Source organism: Lissotriton vulgaris, chromosome 4_1, assembly GCF_964263255.1.
Source record: "Lissotriton vulgaris chromosome 4_1, aLisVul1.2, whole genome shotgun sequence".
Classification (NCBI taxonomy): domain Eukaryota; kingdom Metazoa; phylum Chordata; class Amphibia; order Caudata; family Salamandridae; genus Lissotriton; species Lissotriton vulgaris.
Window position 1 is genome coordinate 1,238,792,733 of NC_141691.1, and position 26,229 is coordinate 1,238,818,961.

Genomic DNA, 26,229 nt, shown 5'->3' on the forward strand with positions numbered 1-26,229 from the left:
TGGCTGAAGGGTGGGAAGATAGTTGGATTGGAGTTTGGTCAGTTAAAATTGTTTTTTGGTCTGTTTCTGGTATTATCTAGTTGGCTTCTGAAAAAGTTAAATGTTGCCCTCTTGATAAGTGTATTGTAAGAACGTTGTCTAGATCTCAGGAGCATGAGACGTTCTGGGGATGGGGGTCCTCTCCAGGATCGTTTGGCAAGTCTAAGATTGCGTCTCTCTGAATTTAGGCCATCGCTGAACCAAGGTTTGAAGTCTTTGGAGGACTGTCTTTTCAGTTGAAGGGGGACAACGGAGTTAAGGATACTCAGTATAGAGCTGTTTTAATGTTCCTTGAGCTCCTGTATCTCAGACATGTCAGTAGGAGGCAATAAGGTGTTCTTGCTGATGGAGATCAGGTGATCCATGTTTAGGTTTCGTACACATTGTTTCCAGAGCCTGGGATCCTTGTCTTGTGATCTTTTCTTGGACCAGGGTTCTATGATGTGGAAGGAGATATATTGATTATCAGACCAGTCACACCTTAACCCTACATAGCTACATACATCAGAAACCTTGTTTTTTGCACAGAGTGTTTGAATTGAGCATGAACATGAACAAACCCCAAGACTGTTACCTCTTCACATACCTTGGGAGTTTATACAGAAATCCCTTCATTTATGTGGTTGTTGCCTGTCAATCATGTCAATTAATCTATTAGAAAGATAACAATAAAAGTATATATATATATATATATATATATATATATATATATATATATATATATATATATATATATATATATATATATATATATATATATTACCTACTGGCGATAGCCAGTAGGTATATATAGTTAGGATTTTTTCTCTATGGAACTTTTGAAAATTATATGCCTAATAACTTTGGCGTTTGTGGACGGAATTGGCTGAAATTTTCAGGAAAATGGCACATTTTTTTTCTGAGCAGCTCCTGGAAATTTGGGGGGGTTCGTCAAGGGGGGGCCGAGAAAAAAGAGGGGTCCCAAAACGCGTTTTTCCCATGTTAATTTCCATAGGGCGGTTGGCCTCACTTTTAGCCCGAACGGCTGAATGGATTTCCACGAAACTTGGCAAAATTGTAGGGACTGTTAGCCCGATGTGCCTTTGCTAGGTCTCAATATATGTGCTCCAGTGGATTTTGAGAAATTAACGTTCAAAACAAGATATATATCTGTAACAGCGCTCCGGGCAGCGCTCCGGTCCGCTTACTTTTCGCGAAACGGAACTTTGCGATGCGAAGCTGATTGGCTCCCCGGTGTCTGTCAACATTCTAAACAGTCCGGAGCGGCCGCCATCTTATCTCTCGGTAGGATCGAGAGAGAAGAAGAGGTGAAAAACGAAGGGGGAATTTAATGAAAGGGGGCAAGGTATACCCCTCTTGACCCCCTAGGAATGTTGTTGGGGTTATTAAAGGGTCCCGTGGGGAAAATAAAAAAATAATTATTTTTCACGGTAGAAGCGCTTCACGGGCCGCGAACTGGGCCGCAAACTGGTAGCGAAACGGGAATTCCCCATTTTGTGCTTCGTTTTAATTAAATTACTAGGTATAAGGGGGTGCGGGAGACGTATCCTAATCCCTTATGTTTTCTGAGGGTGGCTGAGGAGGCTCATATATGTTGATACATGTCTTCCAGCGGCTGTGCGTGAGCTTTTTTTTTTTTTGCTGCGTGACGTCTGTTAACGTTCGTTTCGATGGAAATCAGGAAGTGTTGACCGCCAATTTGTCAGTGCGATAAAATATTTTGTTATAAATGAATCCTTATTGATAAACATTGTCTGCGCCATCTTGCCTTTTTTCCAATGCCACAATTTTGTCGTGCACGGCAGCCATTTTAGATGCCAGGCCGGTCCCAGGCTATCACCTAGCCCTGCGGATGTAGTTTATGGCCCCAGCTGTAGAGAATCCAGACATGCCAACCCTCCCGATTCAGGCGTGAGACTACTGATTTCAGTGCTAGTCTCCCGCCTCCCGATTTCTGCAAGCAAAAACCCGGGGGCATATTACCAACAACTAGCGATAATTTTTGTCTCTAACTTGTTTAGAGACAAAAATTATCGCCGCACATCGGCGATTTTTATCGCAGATAAACCTTGCTATTAGCAAGGTTTATCGCAAATGCGATAAAAAACGGCCGCAATGCATGAATATCGCTGAAAAGTCAGCGATATTCATGCATTATCGAGCAAATGCTCTTAGCCATGTTATCCACCTCCCATTGGATAACATGGCTAAGAACTGCTCAGGGCAGGTGTTAGCTTTTTGAGATATTCGCGCTTAGCGCGAATATCTCCAAAAGTTGGTAATAGGAGATAGCGATGTTAGGGACTGTTTCCAGTCGCTAACATCTTGGCACGCCCACTTTGCATGTCATTAGTGATAAATATCACTGACATGCAAAGCGGGGCCCAAGATGGTCGCTATCTCCTTTTAGCTGTCACTAACTGGTGTTAGCGACAGCTTGGTAATAGGGAGATAATTTTATCTCCGCTTTCTTGGCTTTTAAAGCCAAAAAAGCGGAGATAAATCCCCTTGATAATATGCCCCACGATTCCTCGGGGGTTTCAGCTGACAAGGCTTGGTATTGTGTTACGTGGTAATTCTTCCAGGAAACGTCAGAGGGTCGATGCAGGGGTTCTAGAAGGGGTGATAAACCATTTAAGCCTCATGAACAAGCGCATGGTCTTTTAAAGATCTGTGAAGTACTCGGGGCGGCGGTGTGTGTGTGTCCTCTTTCAGGAGCGGGCGGGGGGGGGGGGCACTGCCAGCAACTTGCCAGGCCAGGCAGTGTTCAACACTTGCATCACCCTTTCTCTGCCTGCTATTGCGCTCCATGCTTCGGAAAGGTAAGAAAAAGAACGTGCATTTGAGTTTGAAATGTCCGATCCTGTAGCAGTACTATTGCAAAGCCCACACATGACAATAACCCGATTCAAGGCCCCATTCACCCGATTTTTTAAAAATATATAGCACTCCAACAAAGTAGGATTATAAAACTTTATTAACTTTTAAATATAATGAACGGAACAAAAACTGTAACAAACATTTAAACATTTTTGACAAAAAAAGACAACAATGGTCAGAAGCTGTCTTTTGTGCGAATAGTCCCAAGGCAGCACAACGTGCTGAGTTCTGGACGGCACCCAGGTGATGTCACCTGGGTGCCGCACTGGTTTTTGGGATCCTACAATGCAGCTCAGAAAAACAGCGTGGGGCGTCCCGGGTGGTGCGGGGGGAGGCCTCGTCAGTAGCGGTCTGTTGTGCGAATAGCCCCGAGGCAGCAGAACGTGCTGAGATGTGGATGGCACCCAGGTGATGTCCAGTAAACTGCCGCACTGGTTTTGGTATCCTACAATGCTGCTCTGAAAATTGGCGTGGGGCGGCCCGGGGGGGGCGTGGGGGAGGCGGCATGAACGGGCCTCCCCAGGTGGCGGCCATCCAGCTGAGTTGCGCCCGCTCTTGCGGCTACAGCGTCTCGCTCACCATGTAGTTGAGTTGCTCCCACTCTTGCAGTGCAGCGATAGGCGGCTGCCACAGGACTCTTAAAATGGCGGCCGGCTCTTCGGTTTTGGGCCTGGTCCACTAAAATGGCCCTGGGACACCTTGGAGCTCGGACGCTTGCTTGCTAGGGCTTGGGCTCCATTCTCGAAAGCGTCCCCTCAGCCGTGAAGATTCTACAAAAGTCTTGGGGGCCCTCGACTCCTGCAGGCTTCCGGTGGGGAGCGGCTGCCATGATTGCTCGCGGAATGACCACGACGGAGCCACGAGATGGTGGTGCTCTCATGCTGACGCCAGCTTCAGTCTGAATCATCCAGAAACAAGGTGGGGCTTTCATCGTTTGGGAAAAAAAATGTTCTAAACCAATGAAAAGTGTTATTTTTAGGTCATATGACCAAGCCTTCCATCTTTAGGAAACCAAAAGTAAAATGAACCAATGAAAAGTTTTATAAACAAGTCACATGACCTGGTATGCGGCATAGGGCTACAAAAAGCGTAGAAAATCCGTTGGCACGTGAGGCGGCGTCAGTAGCGGACCGGTGTGCGAATAGGCCGAAGGCAGCACAACGCGCCGAGATCCGGATGGCACCGAGTTAGTGTCCAGCAAGTTGCTGCACTGGTGTGGCTATCCTACAATGCTGTGCTGAAAGACGGCGTGTCCAGCTGAGTTCCGGTCACTTTTGCGGTACAGTGACTCGAACGCGCCGAGATCCGGATGGCACCGGGGTGGTGTCCAGCAAGTTGCCGCACTGGTGTGGCCATCCTACAATGCTGCGCCGAAAGTCGGCGTGGGATGCCCCGTTGGCTTATGAGGTGATGTCAGTAGTGGACCGATGTGTGAATAGGTCGGAACCAGCACAAGGCGCCCTGCACTGTTGAGCCTTTTTCAATGCCTGTTTTTTGTTGTTTCTCCTCCATCAAAAACAAAAAAAAATATAAAACTGTGCAAAAATACAAAAAAATCAAAAAATGTTTAGAAAAGCAGTGCTTGTAAGACTGTCTGAAGCTTATTTGCACCTGCTGCAGCTTCACTATTGCCCTGGTGTGGCCAAAGATCGCCCATGACATAGGCGGCCGGCTCCCGAGGTCCGGCGGAACTTTCTTCCTTTTCCTTTCTGCTTCTTGTCCCACAATCCGTTTCACCTGAAGACACGACCAGGTTCCTGAATGTGTGCAGGGGGACGCTATTGATTGAATGAAAATGGCGGCTTGACACAAAGCTGACTCAAGCGTTGCTGTTAAAGCTATACAGACAAAAATTGGTTTTCAGTTTGTACATTCTTCAGGATTTTTTTTTCCATCCAAGGCTGATTGAGAGTTTGTAGAAAAATGGCTTCAGATTTTCCACATATTACTCTTCAACATTCTTCCTAAATGTAACAATGTGAGACTCACTAGGAGAACGGCTGTTTATCTTTCCTTTCAAAATGCTGCCAACAATATTTTCTGAATGGAAGACACCATCTTGTAGCATAAAGGGCCGAAAGGGGTTCTGGTCTGGCCGATTGTTGGTGGAGACATTTTGACTATATCTTGGACCTGCCCGTCCTCGCCCAAAATGGCGCCGGTATAAATGGGACTCGTAACTCCTTGTTGTGTACTGGTTGAACAACCTTGATATCACGAGATATGAATGCAGTTTTGATGCTCATGGCGGGCGGGGACGAGAATTGATTGAATATTTCTACATCCCTATTGATATTAAGTTCTGATGTGTTATTTATTACTGTACTATTGAAAGTTCAAATTAACGTCACCCATGGTACTTGCACGCAAATGTATATCTAGATAACTTTTTTGTAAGTGGCCCTGTCGTATTTTAATTACAAAATGTACGTCCACCGATTCCGCAACTGTTAGACATCTTATTTCTTGCAACCTAATGGCTCGCTCGTTACGTTCCTCTATAATGTAAATGTCTCCTCATCATATACGATTTCAGTTTGCTCCGTGGCCGGCCCACGTGGTTATAGGCCCGTATTTGTATACTGACATTTTCACAATAAAGGTTTTTAAAACAAAACATGGTAGTAGTATTTACATTGGTAAAGTTTTTACTTTTAGTCACTGTTTTCGAATCAGTAAAAGGCAAGTGAAATAAAGCAGTCCAATTACATGACGGATAAAAGGTATAATATGTAGGAACGCAGTAAAGATAAATGGTCAAGGGCAGTTGTGTTTTCCACTCCTGCAACATAAAGTGATCGATAAGAATCTGATAATCAGGCGTATCGGCGACTAAGACAGCAGGCCGAGTCTCTTTTACTCAACGGCTCCGTCATGGAACGAAGAAACGCCCTTTTTCTCGAAAAAGGAATATATTTTACTTGCAGGACAGTTGTAAATTTTCCGGGAAAGTACATTAGCCTGGAATATTATAACATATATGTTTAAAAAAAAATAATGTTCGAAACCAATAAAAAGCGTAATTTTTAGGTCATATGACCAAGCTTTTCATCATTAAAATAACAAAAGTAAAATGAACCAATGAAAAGTTTTATTGACAAGTCACATGACCTGTTATGCTTACGTTACGCGCTGCGCGCCGCGCCCCGGATCACTTCCGGGTGCGCTAACGCGGCGTGTCATATAACGCATTACGCGACAACGTAGGTCAAGAATATAGTCAAAATGTCTCCACCAACCAGCGTTCGGAACACAACCCCTTTCAGCAGTCCAAAAAGTTCTGTTAAATGACAACAGAGGGGACAGGCAACAAGAACCATCAGTCAAAGAGGGGAGGGCAAGTTCTTCTCTACCGGGTCATGTTGGGGCGCTACCGGAACTGATCGAATTGGTAGTCTACAGTGTTTCTGGATGTTTCAGACTAAAGCTGGCGTCAGCATGAGAGCACTACCATCTCGTACCTCCGTCGTGGCCATTCCACGAGCAGACATGGCAGCCGCTCCCCACCAGAAGCCTGCGGGAGTCGGGGGCCCCCAAGACTTTTGTAGAATCTTCACGGCTGAGGGGACGCTTGCGAGAATGGGACCCAAGCCCTATCAGGGAAGCGTCCGAGTTCCAAGGTGTCCCAGGGCCATTTTAGTGGACCAGGCCCAAAACCGAAGAGCCGGCCGCCATTTTGAGAGTCCTGTGGCAGTCGCCTATCGCTGCACCGCAAGAGCGGGAGCAACTCAACTACATGGTGAGCGAGACGCTGTAGTCGCAAGAGCGGGCGGTAAACAGCTGAATGGCGGAAGAGGCACAGTGTAGCAAAAGCGGGCGGAATGGCAACTAAAACGGTAAAGGGGCGCCCCACTACAGCGTGTCTTCAGGTCAAACGGATTGTGGGACAAAGTCCAGAATAGAAGAGTCATCAAAAGGCAAAAAGTTCCGCCGGACCCCGGGAGCCGGCCGCCTATGTCGGGGGCGATCTCAGGCTAAACCGGTGCTATAAGACTTGGGGAGGGGGTCGGAGCCAAGCGTCTTCTCCGAGTCCGTGCCATCACACCGCCCCTCGGGGGCCTCCGTCAAGCGGTTTAGGGAGGTACCATATCACATTGTTTTTAAATGCAGTCAGGTCCACAAACGACCCTCACTTACTTTGACAATAGTGAAGCTGCAGTAGGTGGAAATAAGCTTCAGACAGTCTTACAAGCACTGCTTTTCTAAACATTTTTTGATTTTTTTGTATTTTTGCACAGTTTTATATATTTTTTTTGTTTTTGATGGAGGGGAAACAACAAAAAACAGGCATTCAAAAAGGCTCAAACTCAGAACTCTGAACTATGGCACCCAACATCCAGGACTTGCCATCCGGATCTTGCCGCCTTGTGCTGCTTCCGACCTATTCACACATCGGTCCACTACTGACATCATCTCATAAACCAACGTAATGTAAATAGTTATTTAATAAAATGTTTTACCCTGTTACTTTGCTGGTGTGTTGTCTAAATTTTTAATATTTGCATAGGGTTTGTCGTTATTTTGGGCGGGGTGGGTGACAGAGCCGAGCTGTCTTGCAGCCCTCATGGTGTGGAGCTCAGTTCATCTCACTATTTTCGTATTTCTCATGAAGGGTTGTTCCTAATGTTTCTATTTTAGCGAGGTCAAAAAGAGATCCAATTAGTGGCCTACTGATTTTGCTCGATTACTTTTCTTTTTTTACACGATTTTTCACGATTTTTCACTATCTGCAAAGACTAAACAGAGTATTGCGACTTTGTGCTTGTTTGTAAATAGAAAATGAACCAAAGAGAATCAATTGTAAAACAGTAAATGCTTGGATAACAATCAATCAAATGGAGAGACAAGCAGGCACGACGGATTACAACGGGGGTAAAGGCCTGCGTTAACTACTCTTCACTATCTGCAAAGAGAGAGTACTACTAAGAGAAAAGAGGGGAGGGGGGCAGCGTTCAAAGCACATCAGCGTGCATAAACACGAAAAAGTTTTTACCTATCACGTACTTGACATTTTACAGCTTTTGATATTTGCTATTAAAAAACCAATGAAATTCACTGAAAAAACCATAGGTTATAGTCCATATATAGTTAGGAATTTGCATTTACAAAACCTTGAAAATTCACTGAAAAAACCATTGGTTATAGACCATATATAGTTAGGGATTAGCCTTTTCAAAACCTTATTTTACTCACACAAAACCATTGAAATTTCATATATAGTTAGTTCCACTAACTATATATCGTGCACCTGCAATCCACTGCTGATGATGTCACATATTACATCATTCATGACATGGTTAGTGACATCACTGATGACATCACTGATGACATCTCAAATGACATCACTGATGACATCATCCAGTGACTGTATGTTTCTGTAAAGTTAAAATATGTCTTACATATTGAAGAATGAGTGGATGTATAAGTGTCTGGATGAAGGAGTTAGTAGTTGCATGACCGACTGTATGAGTGAGTGATTAAATGTGTCTCACTGAGTGCATGGGTTAGTGACTAAACTGTCTTAATTTGTGCATCATTATATCTGTTGTTCTGTAAACTGCTGCATGCATCAGTAGCTATATGAGTAACGATATGGGTTATTGATTGGTTGCCCAAGTATTTGTATGGGAGAGTGAGTGTGTGTGTGTGGGTGTCTGGGAGGTGTGTGACTCTGTGCATAGATGTGTGACCAGTTGATTCACTAGATGTATAGGTTCAAAACTGCATGTGGAAACAGCTGTATGGGTGGATGACTGTGTGCATGAGTGTATTGGTGAGTGAATGGATATCTCAGTGCTACATGTCAAAGTAAGTACATATGTAAAACACCTATATATGAACTATAACCTATGGTTTTTTCTGTGAATTTCATTGGTTTTTTAAAAGCTAACATCTGTAGCTGTAAAATGTATTCTACTTTAAAACCCAAAATATATTTTAGATGTTTATTGATAATTTTAATTGAAATATTTTTTTTCTTCGCTTTCGGTAAGCGAACCGGGAAGCTTTCCGTTAGCTCATCTTCATGCCGCGATCTAGTACGCGAACCGGTAAACGTTACGTTAGCGGAACTGTGACGCGTCGCGGAAGCGCGACGTATCATTGTTGCGAATGCGTCTTATGACGCGCCGCTTTAGCGCTCCCGAAAGTGCTCGGGACCGCGAACCGGAAATGATGCGGGACGCGGCGCGCACCGCGTAACGTGAGCGGAACAAGTCATGTGACTTGTTTATCAAAGTTTTCATTGGTTCATTTCACTTTTGGTTTCCAAATGATGTATGACTAGGTCATGTGACCTAAAAATAACACTTTTCATTGGTTCCGAACTTTTGCTTTTCCAAAATCACGTAAACCCCTTCTTCTTTCCTCACTCTGACTTTCATCTTGGTGAGAGAAAGACCATTTTCCATTTTGATTGCAATGGCTTCTATCTTTGCTTCAGCTGGTGGACCCCCACCACCACCTCAACCTCCTCATGACAAGAGAGGACCACCATCTCAATTCATCTCAAACAGAGAGGAGGAAGAAGATGACTTAGAAGAAGAGGACACTGATGAACCTGAATTTATTCAGGAGTTGCCCCGTGTTTCCGGAAGGAAAACAAGTTTCATTTGGCAATTTTTCTCAATTCCTCGAGGGGAGAAGAAGGTTAATGCCAAATATGCCACCTGCCTAATTTGCAAAAAAAGATTATCTCGAGGCACAGAGAAAAAGTATAGTATGGGCAACTATACTATGCATCGCCATATGGTCAGGTGGCATCCATTAAATTACAGCCGGGCAGAGTTAAGGGATCTGCAAGATAATCCCCCGACAACTCCTGTGGCCAAATCAACTTCTAATATAAATTTGACTGTAAGAGAGGCACAGGAAACTGTGCCAAACATACAGCCAAACTTCAAGCACATGAAGTTAACGTGCATACATTGTGGTGCTATGCTCTCATGTGGCAACATGAGCGTAAACTTAATAAACTTGGTGTATGAAAACCATAACTGCCCTAACCCACCCAAGCAGTAATTTTTTCTTTGCTCCTGTTGAGCCCTTTTCGATGCCTGTTTTTTTGTTGTTTCCCCTCCATGAAAAACACAAAAAAAACATAAAACTGTTCTAAAAATACAAAAAAAACAAAAAATGTTCAGAAAAAAAAAAAATACAATAAAACAACAAAAACATTAAAAAAAAGTTCTTTTCAGAACTACCTCCCCTTTCAAATAAAATTGCTAGAATGTTTAACACTCTAGCAAGCTCTATTTCTTTTGGTTCGCTTCAAGTTCGCTGCCCGGTTCGCGAACTTGAAGCGAACCAAAAAAATATTTTTTTAAAAAAAAGAAGAGTTAGTATAAGGGAAGTAAACAGAGAGTAATATAAAAAGAAAGACAGCTATAGAGAGTAAATCAGAGATAGTGTTTAATAGATCTATTTATTAATTCAGGATGACGATAAGGTGTGATGTCTCGTGAGGTTTGTTTAAGGTGAGACCTACTCAGGGTTACAGATCAATTTTACACTTGTTGAAGAATACAGAGCAGATAAAGCATGTGAAGGCCTACCAATGAAGTAAATCATGTCCTCTTATTACATCATTCATGACATGGTCAGTGACATCATCAGCAGTGCATTGCGGGTAAAAAGAGTAGAAAACATTTACCTTATAATTCTTGTTACCTTTTTTAAATATTTTTTCATACTTTCAATCTGTAAAAGAGAAAACAAACATTTCCAAAAATATTACTACATGTATTTAAAAATTACAAAAGAAAAGGGAAAAGGTTCAAGAAGAAACACTTTTTCAACAATTTTGACATTTACAGAAGCCTCTGCTTCTCTACATCCCCTACACAATCCTAAAGATATATATTTTAAATAAACAGTATCTTCATGCTGATGAACTGAGACCTATTTTGGAACATGGTACTTCTTTTGCACTGCTGATGTCTCACAATAGTGATGCAATAGCAGCGCAAAAAAGATGTAAAGCCATCATAAAATTGTCTCTAATATTTTAAATGATAGTTTCAGGATGCAAATAAGATGTGTGCTTTGAAGAGCTTTCTTTGAGGTGAGACCTATTCCTTTTTTTAAAAAAAACAGTACCCGGAAATACAGCACTATAAGCATTAAAATTGACACTTACAGAAGACTCAGTTTTTCCATATCTACCTCACATTTCTAAATGTATATCATAAGTACAAACAGAAGAACATTAATTATACATGTTATATGGTTTATTTTTGCTGTTCTCAGAATGTATCAAATTTCACTTAAATCAGTGACTTGAACGTATTCATCATGTAACAGCGGGGAAAAAAAAACACAATCAAAATGACTGTGTTTAAAAAACCCATACAACCTAAGAAATCTGATTTCAAAACTCCTTAAAATTAACTTACTTTCAATGACGTCGAAGGATCTCCTATGAACAGCATTCACTCTGTTGTGCTATAAATATTTTCAGCCCGCCACTTTCTGAAAGAAAACCTCCATCGATACGAAAAATATGTTACATAGAAGAAAAGACTTCTCTCATTCTATCACATGTTTCCACTAGGCCAAATCATGTTGCCGCGATTCGCTACTCTTGTAATTCTTCCAATCAAATCCCGACATTTTCTATTTTCGCAACTTTCAAAAAGAATACATTTAAGATTATTTTCACAATCCTGGACTACTAATATCTTACCCTTCTTTGTCACTCATGTTCTCCTTTTCCTATGACACTGATACTGCTTACTATGAAGCAGACTTACTTGCATCAGGTTTATATAGTTGGATTTTTAAATTGACATTATAATTAAAAGTTTTGGACCAATAATCTAGACAGCATTGCAGACTTACATTCCCTCTACTTCATGAACCTTTTGCAATTCTTCACAGGAAATCCCGAGATTCTTTCATTAAAATTTTGGTTTTAAAAACACCAGGTAAGAATTTTTAAGGTCAAACGGCAATTTTTTTTTGAAAGTTACAACGGAATCATTGCAGAATGACCAGCCGTTTCGAGACTTTAAATAAGCTGTATAATGTCCTGATGTTGTTGAAGGACCATCGTGATAGATAATTGCTACAGTTACAAAAGTCCTTCCTGATATTGAAAGCTGAGAAGCCACAAAATTTTTTATTAAAGTTGACAATTTTGATCCATAAGGCCTACATCGTTGAATCATTAAAATGACATACTGTCCATATCTACGTATAAATAATGTTGACATCATTTCAGATTTACATTGGCTACACTCCATGTTGTGATCCGCTGCATTTACTAGCTTATTAAAGGAGACTGATTTACTGTCTGGCAAAGTTAAATATATAAATCTTTCTGAGTCTACACTAGTAGTACTTGATACCCTACAATTCTCGCAGTCATGCTGCCATTGATAAGAAAGCCCAAACAGGTGATCTACATCTACACCCTCATCTTGCAATACATCAAGCATATACATTAAAAACTCCTGACAATCTTGCTGATTATTTTCAGAGAAGTCTGTTTGCCCTGAACATTCATCTAACAGATAACGAACTTCAGACACACTTTCTACTTTTGTTCGATCACTGCTACATTCCTCGAAAACAGAATTCAATAAACAGCATAAAATTTGTTCTGAATTCAACAGAATCTGTTCTTTTAAACTCTCTAGTGAAAAGAGAACATTAACCACTACATTTGCATAGCAGTTGACACCAGAACTGTTTTCAAATTGAAAACCGACAACATCTTCAACAGAATCCACTTTCTTTCTGCTAACAATTTTCGGTTCATTGACTTTTAGTCTTTTTGCAACAACCTCCCTACTATTACTGATATTTCTATGTTTGCGGCCTACCACACGTTTCTCAAACAAAGGATATTGAGGCAAATGTGGCGCATACTCTCTTCTTAACCTATTGTATTCCTTAACACAATCTAGATCCGCACAAATGTTTGTGACATCACAGTCAATCAAGTACAATCCTGATAAAGTTCTTACTCGTGACAATGCCACATATGCCATACCCTCCTTGAACACAGAACTGCCAATATTCACCAATGCACTGTCTACACTTAAACCTTGCGATTTATGAATTGTTACCGCATATGCCAAGCAAACAGGAAACTGTTTACGGCGAACATATAAGTCTTTAACAAGCAAAAACCTAGCAGAACAACGACCAATTAGCTGTACTTCCTCAATGCCATCAAATTTAATTTTTAAAAATTCTATTCCATCTCTATTTCTGTACTTCTCAAAATCAACAACATTACCCATTGATCCATTTACCAGACCTCTTTCAACATGTAAATTTCTTCTCAAAATGATTCGGCAATTTAAACACACATTCAAAGTCTTTTCAAAACCCGCTGTTTTAGATATAGTCTTCTCTAATGAATCCAATTTTGATTTCAAATTCTCTGACAAAATAATTGTTGATCCCATGTGCTCTATTTTGTCAATAGCTTCAAGTTTCACAATCTCTTGCTTTTCTAAATTCAACATTTTGTTGTTGAAGATGGCACATTCTGCAAGAGTTGGCATCAAACATATTCCGGATTTCTTCTCAGTAATTTTCTGAAAAATATTCTCAGCCACAATCTCTTGTTCGGGATATAAATTTGAAAGTAATCGTGCATTCAAAGCATCTTTTCCATGCTCGGTCACTTTTCCAATTCTAATATCTTGTAGAATATTCTTGTAATCTTCATCTTTTGCCTGACGCATATTTTCATGCAGTTCAGCATAATTGAAGTTTAACCATATATTGACGTTGCCAATGCTCCCTAGGCACTTCCTGGTATCTTCATGCGTGAGTATTTTGAACACAGGTTCTCCTTTTACTGGTGTCAGCTGCAGAAGATCTCCGAAAACAATGATGTGTTTGCCACCAAATACCACATCATATTCAGTTTTAAGTACTTCTTGCATTCTCAAATGCACAAAGGCAAGCATGACATTGGAAACCATGCTTACTTCGTCAATGATAAGTAGTTTCATTTTCCTCAAGACTCTTGAAACTTCACAGCAAGCATCCCCAGATAACTTGTGATATTGTAATTTGTTGTCATGCTCCACCGGCAGCATCAGTAGACGATGCAAAGTAATACCTTTAATGTTATGTGCTGCAAGTCCAGTAGGAGCGGTGACAACACAAGACAGCGATGACTCAGTCCTTTCCTGCAGATAGCATGAAATTGCTTTAATGAGGAAACTTTTTCCAGTTCCCGCTTCTCCACTCACATACAGTAGGACAGGCTTCAACGATGTACATGAGCACTCTTTCTTCTCATGACTTAATCCATGCTCAATTTGCTTCGTAACTTCATCATATATTTTCCTCTGCTCAACGTTGAGTTGTTTTTCCAAGTCTTCTAAGTTAACTGAATCCTCCTGAGCATGTGCCATGGCTCTTTCCACTTCATTCATAGCAGTGGCAGCTTCATTTTCGATAATAGGTCCTCCAAGTGGATCTTGACTCAATGAAACAGAACTCTGACTGTCCTGAGAACTGTCTCTGGCAATCTCGGCTGCAATCGTTGCTTCCTGCTCAATTTCCAAAGTTAGCATTTCTTGATATTTGGGAAAAGCAGGACATTCTATGGTCTCCTTAGCAGCAGTGAAAGAGTCTTCGTAACCGAGGAAATCTCCAAGCAATTCCTCTTCTGCACGCCAAGGCTTGAAAAGTTGCAAAAGTGCTAAATAGAAAAACTCCTTTTTTTCTGGAGATTCGCCACTCAATTTTCGATGGTTTACTAATTGGCATTTTCTTTGCTTGACCAGGCATCCCTCACTTCCAATTACAGCATACACTCCTTTCTCAATATCTTCTTTGATGTTCCTCTTGAATATATAATTTTGTAGAACCTCATATAGACAAACATTCTCAAGGTGACTGCTTCGATTTGGATAATATGTATCCAACATGTTGGTCTTCAAAATGTCGGTACTGTTTGGTTCCTTTTCTGCCAAATATTCAATTTCCCGGACAGGTTTTAGAACCCGATTTCGCGTTGCAGCAAGACCAAGACTCGCCCAAACAATACTCCTGGATTTGGCATAAAGACTTGCTGAAGACAATCGATCTGAACATTCGTAAGCTCCGATTTCTCGATGCGACAACATCTTCAGACCGAAACTGTACAACTTCTTGCTGAGGCTCTTTTCATGGGAAATGTCCTCCCACATATCCTTCAGTTCTGTCTTTTCTTTTTTGGTGATGTAAGATGTCACATACCGAGCCACAGCCATACAGTTGTCACCCACAAACTGTATATCCATGTTAGCATTCCACATGGACAAAATCACTGGGTTGTAGTCGTTGATGTACTTGGACTCTTCGTTCCTTTTCAAATTGTATGTATTTTTGGGTGATTTCCTCGTCACATTATGTCGCAGTGAAGACATCAAACTGTTCACTTTTCCTTTAGAAATCACCGGTCGTGGAAAGTTGAAACGACATTTGGTGTAGAACTTGTCCTTGTTTCTGAATTTACGACGACAGTACTTTCCACAACGATGGCTTTGGAAACGTAGAACTTGTTCTCTTAGGCTTTTCTTCTCCGTTGCGTTTGGAACAGCACACGTAGAATACTGTTCTATGAAATTCATCACTAAGTCAACCGGATCTGTTCTAAATTTAGGTGCATCCTTGATCCACAACAACATATGTATATGAGGAGCACCTCTTGCTTGGTACTCCTTTCTCCAGAAGAAATCCAACACCTCTCCAAGAGGTGGATTCTTCTTATTTGTGATGAAAGACATCATAGCTTCAAATCTATGATTGAAGTACCTGCATACATTCACAGGATCCAAAGAACACAGTTCTCCAGGTGTCTTGAATTCAATGTTTTCAATATTTCCATTTGCCTCTCGTAGAAATTCAAGTAAGTCTTCCCAGCCATACTCGGCACAGCTCAGAGTGAGGAACCATGTCGGAGTTCCTAAGTTCCTCAGCATACATTTTAAATCACCATGACGACGGTACCAGTACTCATTAGTACCACGCTGACACGCCATGAGATTAATTAAGTGAGAATCCAAAATACTGCCTTGGACATTGACTTTATGCATAAAGTCCCTTGCCGAGATATTTCGCATCTGTATACCACTTTTTAAGATGTGGTTCACTGCATATGACAGTCCAGACAGATCACTTTCAAACAGGAGATGAAACAAATAGGGAATGCATTGACGAAACCTAGGATCGTCTGCATACAATCGTAAAGTCCGGTATTCAGACGCAGGACTTTGATGAGGTCGCTCATCATATCTTCCTCCTCGACCTGTGGGAAATAGCTGTGGGAAACACCGAGCTTCCAAACTTTCCTCCCAAACACTAATGGGACTCCCTTTAGCTTGTTTCATTTGAAACAACTCAATAGCATTCCCCATGACTTCCTTGGAATGCAAAGGATGAACACTATAATGTTCATATATTTCTTCACTTTTAGAGGCTTCTACTTTCTCAATTTGGCCAGCACACAAATCGCTATCCTCTTCATCACTTACTTCCTCTTCTGCAACATATACATTCTTATAGTACTTATTATTTGTCTTCAAATACACTGTTTTCTTTTTGACTTTCCTAACATCCACTAAATCTTGCCATATTTTCTTATTCTTTGTCGGAACCCCATTAACTAAGATAACCAGAGGTTCCTCTTCCACTTTTTCTATTCCAATTGTGTTAATGTTTTTGTTCAAATCTAGAGGCAAATAAACAACTCTTCCCTTTAATCCTCTCTGTAAATCTGCTGGAGGCAACTTCCCTGTCTTTGGCTCCATTCTTACAATAGCCTGAAAGGGATGGATACTTTGAATCAAAATACATTCATAAGTATTTAAATCCTTCAATTCAGAAGGAATCTCAACCAATTCCAGATTATTATGAACTGCCCTAGCAGGCATCTGGTTTTGGTTAAATTTATTACAACAATAAGTACACACACGTTGATCCGATCCTAAATCAAAATAATTTTCTACCATCAAGTATGTGGCAAAATCCTTCCATTCACTATTATTTTCCCTTTCACTTTTTGCATATAAATCCACTACTTTAGTCTGATTCTTATAATAAGTGCGTCGACAACATACACAAGTGAAATTAGGTCTCTCACTTGATTTCATCTGAAAAGTGGCAATTTCCTTCTGAAAATTATCTGTACTGGAAACCTGTACATTATCTTCAACATTACCCTCTACTTCAGGGTCAATTTGAACATTCTCATCTTTACTACTAAAGTAACAAAACTCAATTTCTTCACAAATATTCTTCACATCTATTTCAGAACCATGCAAAAGAGCAGCACATAATTGTTTAAGCATAATTGCTGGACTCTTAGCATAATACAACATTCTCACTAATTTTCTCACTTTATTATGATGCACTGCTAGCATCCTGAAATGATGAAAAACACTCTGGCATACTCTCCTGGAAAGACAAGCCAGTGAATGACCACGCAAACCTGTCATTTGTCTCACTCTGCAAGGATCTAAATTTTGCAACAACTTCATTTTCTGCTTCAAACTTTTCTTATTAAATGTCCGTATAAAATCACAAAGCAAATTGATGGAAACCTGTCGCACACTGCAAATAGAACTACACTTCCAAATGTACACAGGACCCTTAGGACGTCTTCCTAAAACCTCATCACTTAGCACCTCTTCTGTCTCTGTTGTCACAAGTTTTTCCTTTTCAACTGGACAACCATCCTTCACTTCATAAGCTCGACCACTGGTGTCAACTGCAAACATCAAATCATTATCCTGAAAATAACTCTCCTCATTAAAAAATGCCTCAGAACTTGAACTATGCATCCATTCTCCGGAAAAAACTTCACAAAAGTTACTACGATTTACTACTCTCTTCCATCTACTGTTTGTTTTGAAATCAGAAATTACCTTCCTTAGTTTCCTAATTCTATTGATTACCAAAATAAACAACTTTCGCTTAATTTCAAAAGCATGATCAATAATTTTCTCTACATTTTTCTTCTTCTTATAAAATGCCGCTTTCTGTTGGCCTTTTTTAATATTTCTTAATAAATTAACTATTATCCTGTTACGGAACATTCGTTTTCGAATGTCCCTAAACTGTTGTTTCCTTCTACTATCATGCACAGAGTTATCTCTTCCTCTACCAATAACATTTTTGATGGGTCTTTCCTTTCCATTTAAATTACTCTTCTTTTTCTGAACTGAAACATTTTGGCGAAAAATACTTTTTTTACTAAAAATATTTTTTAAGAATGATTTTGTGCTCTTACCCGGAGCTTTCTTGGTGTTTTGATAAGTATTTGGGGAAGAGGACTGCTGCAATAAAACATCATCCTGCTGTCTTTGACGTTTTCTAGCCTTTCTAATTCTATTTTTCGTAGGCATTTTTCAAATTTAAAAAAGATCTGCAGTTGAATCTGTGGAAAAATATAGTAAAAAATGTTATTAACCACTATTACCAAACAGTAAATGAATAACAGTCATCAAACACTTAACGCCCTACTTATTATTTAACATAGAAAATCTTTTGCACCAGCACTGCATCACAAGGACATTTTCAGTCATTTCCTCTTGAATGCAGGTATACAATTGATTTATGTGCTGTGTTTATAAACGATTTTTTGAAATCAATTACATTTCTGGATATGTACTGCTAGAGCTTTATAGGTTGCTTTGGGTCATATTTATAAGGCATATGAGTGTCTATAATGTTATTTTTCCTTTTTAAATGGAAAGCGTTCTTCATGGTGCAAGTTTCTTATAAATACGCTCCCACCTGCGAAACGGAACTTTGCGATGCGAAGCTGATTGCCTCCCCGGTGTCTGTCAACATTCTAAACAGACCGGAGCGGCCGCCATCTCATCTCTCGGTAGGATCGAGAGAGAAGAAGAGGTGAAAAACGAAGGGGGAATGTAATGAAAGGGGGCAAGGTATACCCCTCTTGACCCCCTAGGAATGTTGTTGGGGTTTTTAAAGGGTCCCGTGGGGAAAATAAAAAAAATATATTTTTCACGGTAGAAGCGCTTTCCGAACACCGAACTGGGCCGCAAACTGCTGGTGAAACGGGAATAGGTATAAGGGGGTGCGGGAGACCATTTTGTGCTTCGTTTTAATTAAATTACTAAGTATAAGGGGGTGCGGGAGACGTATCCTAATCCCTTATATTTTCTGAGGGTGGCTGAGAAGGCTCATATATGTTGATACATGTGTTCCAGCGGCTCTGCGTGAGCTTTTTTTTTTTCTTTGCTGCGGCACGTCTGTTAACGTTCGATTCGAAGGAAATCAGGAAGTGTTGACAACCAATTTGTCAGTGCGATAAAATATTTCGTTATAAATGAATCCTTATTGATAAACATTGTCTGCGCCATCTTGTCTTTTTTACAATGCCACAATTTTGTCGTGCACGGTAGCCATTTTAGATGCCAGGCCGGTCCCAGGCTATCACCTAGCCCCAGCTGTAGAGAATCCACACATACCAACCCTCCCGATTCAGGCGTCAGACTACTGATTTCAGTGCTACTCTCCCGATTCCTGCAACCAAAAACACGGGGGTATATTACCAACCACTAGCGATAACTTCTTTAGAGACAAAAATTATCGCCGCACATCGGCGATTTTTATCGCAGATAAACCTTGCTATTAGCAAGGTTTATCGCAAATGCGATAAAAAACGGCCGCAATGCATGAATATCGCTGAAAAGTCAACGATATTCATGCATTATCCAGCAAATGCTCTTAGCCATGTTATCCACCTCTCATTGGATAACATGGCTAAGAACTGCTCGCAAATGCGATAAGAAGCGGCCGCAATGCATCAATATTGCTGAAAAGTCAGCGATATTCATGCATTATCCAGCATATGCTTTTAGCCATGTTATCCACCTCCCATTGGATAACATGGCTAAGAACTGCTCATGGCCCCATGAGGAACGCTTTCCATTTACAAAGGAAAAAATAACATTATAGAAAAGAATCGTTTTTAAACACAACATATAAATCAATTGTATACCTGCATTCAAGAGGAAATGACTGAAAATATCCTTGAGACACATGAAAGCGTTTTCTGGAATGCCCTAGCACCATTTTTTCGACATTATTAACATGGCTATGTAACTCCCATAATCAAAATCTAAATTTGCCAAGCGCAGGTGGGAGCGTATTTACAAGACACTTGCCCCATGAGGAATGTTTTCCATTTAAAAAGGAAAAATAACATCAAAGACACTCAAATGCCATATAAATATGACCCAAAACAACCTATGAAGCTCTAGCAGTACATATGCAGAAATGTAATTGATTTCAAAAATTATTTTTATAAACAACATATCTGTTTCAGCTTACATAAGAGACCATGGACTGGGCTTCATATACAACAATAACTTGTATAACTGCATTCCAGAATGCTACACCGAATATGCAATTACAATTTCTCAAAGTAACAAAATCTATTTCTATATCACTACAGACAAAGCCACAGTTTAAAAACACAGCTTTCTTCATCATTTTCTCCTTAATTCATACTATTCTCTATCTAAAATAAATAAATCTTTTCTCACCTTAGCAAATACTTTTTGAGTTTTGAAAACAGTCTCAGAAATACACCAAATTGTCTTCAGCAGAAGAAAAAGGATGCACTCCAGAGTCTGCAGCTATTGAAAGCACAGAAATACAGATATTCATTTCACATATCTCTCATATTAGCCAATCATAACTCTTCCCTCACTTTTTTCAAATCAAAACCCTTCCCCCCTCTGCCCTCTCTGCCTTTTTTCCATAGCAACGACCTCCTGGAAGACATCTCTTGTTTGCAAATTCACACAACAATGTTTCAATTGAACTCTGAACTCTCAGTGCACCTGCGTATCCAGTGCAATCTTTCATTAAAAGTTTCTTCCTTGACCATTCAAATTACATCTTTCAAAGAACACATCCATGCACCCTAACTTTCTGTTTTCAGAAATGGAAATACACCAATCACTGCTAATGAATCATTAGCATTGGAAATCCACAGTTTGTTTTCTTTACAAACTCCTACTGTTTCAACTGCCCTTTCATTACCACACTTCATCTGACTGCAGCACAACCTTCTCCCACCATGTTTAACGTCTGGATTGTTGGACATAGTTACATCCACTGGGCTCAAAGGTATGCTGAGAGCAGAAATTTACACAACCTCAATTTACAAGATGTGGAAATTAAGTGGTTGGGCCAAAGAGGATTAAAATGTCACCAATTGATACCATTGGTGAAAACCTTTATGCATTTGCCAAAACCTCACCTTTTAATTGTGCACTGTGGAGGTAATGATTTGGGCACTTTGACAGGGGTAGGTCTGGAAATGCTTTTAAAGGACACCTTTGAGCAATTAATGGCACTTTTTCCTCAAACTGCCTTGGTATATTCCAATATATGCCAAAGACAGAAATGGAGGTGGTCCAACCAATTTTGTCCACAAATTGAAAAGTCGAGGAAGCATGTAAACAAATCTGTTTCAGCTTTCATGAGAGACCATGGAATGGGCTCCCTGTACAACAATAACTTGCGTTACTACATGCAAGATATCTACAGAGGAGATGGAGTTCACTTCTCAGATGAGGGCAACAGAATTTTCATTCTGAATTTAAGAATGTGCATTGGTACCTACTTATAAGTACCTAAATGTACCATAAACCCAAAAGCTCTTCTCAGAGCTACCCTTCATCTAATCACTCACAATTATTATTTTTTTCTAACTTTTTTCACTAATTTTCCACAAAATACGCTCCCCGGTTCGCTAACCGAAAGCTAACCTCGCGGAATTTTTTTAAAAAATGTTTTTTTCCGCACATTTAAGCCTCCTCAGCCACCCTCAGAAAACCTAGGGGGTCAAGATAAGTCTACCGTGCCCCCTTCTACACATTCTGAACATTATTTGCCCTCCATCTTGTATCTTAATGCGACTGAAACACAAAATGGTGGACTTCGTGACGCTTAAGGTTCGCTAACCGGGCCGCTTTCCAGAAAGCGGTCCTAAAAAAAGGTGGGAAAGTAATTAGCAGAAAAACGACTAGAGACACTCTCACCAAATATAGATTAGCTCATACTACATAACAATCCCTTTCATTCTCACAAATTTGATTGAAATTTCATTTAGCCATTTAGCCTGTAGACCTATCTAAATACCCTGAGGTAAATTACTTCACAAAACACATCTAAAATATTGGAATTGACAACCAATGAAAACTTTACTTTCATTTACAATTTTTATTACCTGACATTTGATTGGTTATATACCTGAATATATATAAAGGAAGAGAAGGAAACACAGCCATTTTCACTGCTACTTCCTGAACTACATTTCAAGAGCCTTTTCACCTCCCTGTAAAGTTATTTGATAATTTGTAAGTGGCACTTTAAATTAATTTGTAAAAACGTTTATTGATAATTATTTACTGTCCCCCTGCTATAGTTATAGATACAGATAACCTCCTCTGTTACATTTATTGATTGACTTACACTTCTCTGCTATAATTATGAATTTACTTACTTTAACTTCACTGTTAAAAAAACAGAACTACATGTCTGAACTTAAACCCAACAGTGCCCTAACTCTTCTAATATAATTATTTTTTTTATGCAATTTACAGCAAAAAAATGGAAGGGGAGCAAGAAAAAACTAATGTTTCCTTCGAGATTACATCCGAAGACATTGTAACTGAAGAAAATGTGGATGAAGATTTTATGGATCAATCTTTTGACGAACAATTTATTCAAACCTTACAAGAGACAGAAACATCCATGTTTGACGAGATACCAGATGATATATTGCTGGAAGTTTTAATGAACTATGAAAATAATAAATAATTTTTTTTTAAATCAAAATAAATAAATAAATTAAAAAAACGAACAAAAACAACAAATAATTAACATACAGTATTAGAAAAGTCTATCATTCTTTTATCCTTAAAGTACGCTGCCCAGACGCTTTCCGGTTCGCGAACTTGGCGCTTACCACGCAAAAAAAAAATATATATATTTTTTTTTTTGGACCCTCCTAGGCCCTTTTAAAACCTCCACATAAAACCTAGGGGGTCAACGAGGATCTACTATGCCCCCTTATGGTAATTTCCCCCTTTGTTTTGGCCTCCTCTTGTCTCTCGATCCTACCGAGAGACAAGATGGCGGCCGCTCCGGACTGTTTAGAATGTTGACAGACACCGGAGGGCCAATCAGCTTCGCATCGCAAAGTTCCGATACGCGAAAAGTTCGCTAACCGGATCGCTGCCCGGAGCGCTGTTACAGATATATATCTTGATTTAAACGTTAATTTCTCAAAATCCACTGAAGCACATATATTGAGACCTAGCAAAGGCACATCGGGCTAACAGTCCCTACAATTTTGCCAAGTTTCGTGAAAATCCATTCAGCCGTTCGGGCTAAAAGTGAGTCCAACCGCCCTATGGAAATTAACATGGGAAAAACGCGTTTTGGGACCCCCCTTTTTTCTCTGCCCCCCCTTGACGACCCCCCCCCCAAATTTCCAGGAGCTGCTCAGAAACAAAATGTGCCATTTTCCTGAAAATTTCAGCCAATTCCGTCCACAAACGCCAAAGTTATTAGGCATAGAATTTTCAAAAATCCCATAGGGAAAAAATCCTAACTATATATACCTACTGGCGATCGCCAGTAGGTAATATATATATATATATATATATATATATATATATATATATATTACCTACTGGCGGTCGCCAGTAGGTATATATATATATATATATATATATATATATATATATTACCTACTGGCGGTCGCCAGTAGGTATATATAGTTAGGATTTTTTCTCTATGGGAGTTTTGAAAATTCTATGCCTAATAACTTTGGCGTTTGTGGACGGAATTGGCTGAAATTTTCAGGAAAATGGAACATTTTGTTTCTGAGCAGCTCCTGGAAATTTGGGGGGGGGTCGTCAAGGGGGGGCCGAGAAAAAAGGGGGGTCCCAAAACGCGTTTTTCCCATGTTAATTTCCATAGGGCGGTTGGCCTCACTTTTAGCTCGAACGGCTGAATGGATTTGCACGAAACTTGGCAAAATTGTAGGGACTGTTAGCCCGATGTGCCTTTGCTAGGTCTCAATATATGTGCTCCAGTGGATTTTGAGAAATTAACGTTTTAAAAAAGATATATATCTGGGCGGAGCCTAACCACACATCTGATCTGATTGGCTGTCAGCACTTCATCCAAGAAGTATTGGCAGCCATCTTGGGACCAATATACATGATAGCACCTCATTAAAAAGCATTGTAGTTAATAGAGGGTTTTAGGACTTTAGTTACATTATAAATCATTTGTTGATGGTACCATACTCGTTTTAGGAATTGTGGTGGGTTCTAAGGTAATTTTACCATGTGAAAAAACCTTCTGCTGTGATATCATGAATATTGTTTGAAAGAAAACTAATATCTCATGATTTTCCCACAGTGGTTTGGAAGGGGATCTATAAGCTAAACTGAAAGCATATTTTCTGTAAATTCACATTATCTTTCTCAGTCATGTGAAAATGAAGTCTGACATTCTCAGTAAAACATGTACATCCAACAAGGAAAGAGACTGTCAGTTGATTCCTTTGTGTTCTACTGCAGCCTCCTAGAGTGTTCTAAAGAACAACTAGAGCGCTAACAGTCCTACTTATTACAAAGGTATGGCACACCTGAAGCCATCTTGATTGGAATAAAGTGGTAACTCTTAAAACATTTAATTTAAAAAGAAACAACATGAGGGGGTATATTTTGCCATAGAAAGTATGATTAGTGCTGCAGAATGAAAAATTAGGGCACATTTTGAGTGACTTCTCAAATCCTTTTCTATTTCATTAAAACATTCTGACATGCAGTCTCCCAAAATGGCCACCAGAGACAAAAGAGCCCAAATGTAGCCCAAATATCACCCAGATGTAGCCCAAGTATAGCCCAATGACAGAATGTCCCAGAGTGTTCTAAAGAACAACTAGAGCGCTAACAGTCCTACTTATTACAAAGGTATAGCACACCTGGAGCCATTGTGATGGGAATAAAGTGGTAACTCTTAAAACATTTAATTTAAAAAGGAACAAAATGAGGGGGTATATTATGCAATAGAAGGTATTATTAGTGCTGCAGAAAGAAAAATTAGGGCACATTTTGAGTGGCTTTTCAAATCCTCTTCTATTTCATTAAAAAATTCTGACATTCAGTCTCCCAAAATGGCCACCAGAGACAAAAGAGCCCAAATGTAGCCCAAATATCACCCAGATGTAGCCCAAGTATAGCCCAATGACAGAATGTCCCAGAGTGTTCTAAAGAACAACTAGAGCGCTAACAGTCCTACTTATTACAAAGTTATGGCACACCTGAAGCCATCTTGATTGGAATAAAGTGGTAACTCTTAAAACATTTAATTTAAAAAGGAACAAAATGAGGGGGTATATTTTGCCATATGAATTATGATTAGTGCTGCAGAAAGAAAAATTAGGGCACATTTTGAGTAACTTCTCAAACCCTCTTCAATTTCATTAAAAAATTACGACATACAGTCTCCCAAGATGGCCACCAGAGACAAAAGAGCCTAAATGTAGCCCAAATATCACCCAGATGTACCCCAAGTATAGCCCAATGACAGAATGTCCCAGAGTGTTCTAAAGAACAACTAGAGCGCTAACAGTCTTACTTATAACAAAAGTATGGCACACCAGAAGCCATCTTGATTGGAATGAAGTGGTAAGTCTGAAAACACTCAATTTAAAAAGGAACAACATGAGGGGGTTAATTTTGCCATAGAAAGTATGATTAGTGCTTCAGAAAGAAAAATTAGGGATCATTTTGAGTGACTTCTCAAATCCTCTTCTATTTCATTAAAAAAATTCTGACATGCAGACTGAAACATGCACTTTGAATACCAGCAGCAGACGTCCCTGGTGAGCAGTAGCTTTACTACAGTGATCTAATGTGCAACTAGAGTGCTAACATTCAGAATTTATGGCAAATGTGTGACACATCTGAATGCCTTCTTGATGGAACCAAAGTAAACAAGCATTGAAAATGCAATAGATCTCGCCCTCGTTTAAGTTAAAGCCATTCTGTTTGTAATGAGGTGGCTTTTTAGCTTTGCTTTTATTAGTGTTTTTTCAACTTTCATGTAAATAACATGCATCTGTATGCATATAAGTATATGTGTGCATGCATTTATGTTTGTATTTATATAGATATACAGATGATATATGTTTATATATGTATGTATATATATATATTCACTGAAAAAACCATAGGCTATAGACCATATATAGTTAGGAATTAGCATTTACAAAACCTTGAAAATTCACTGAAA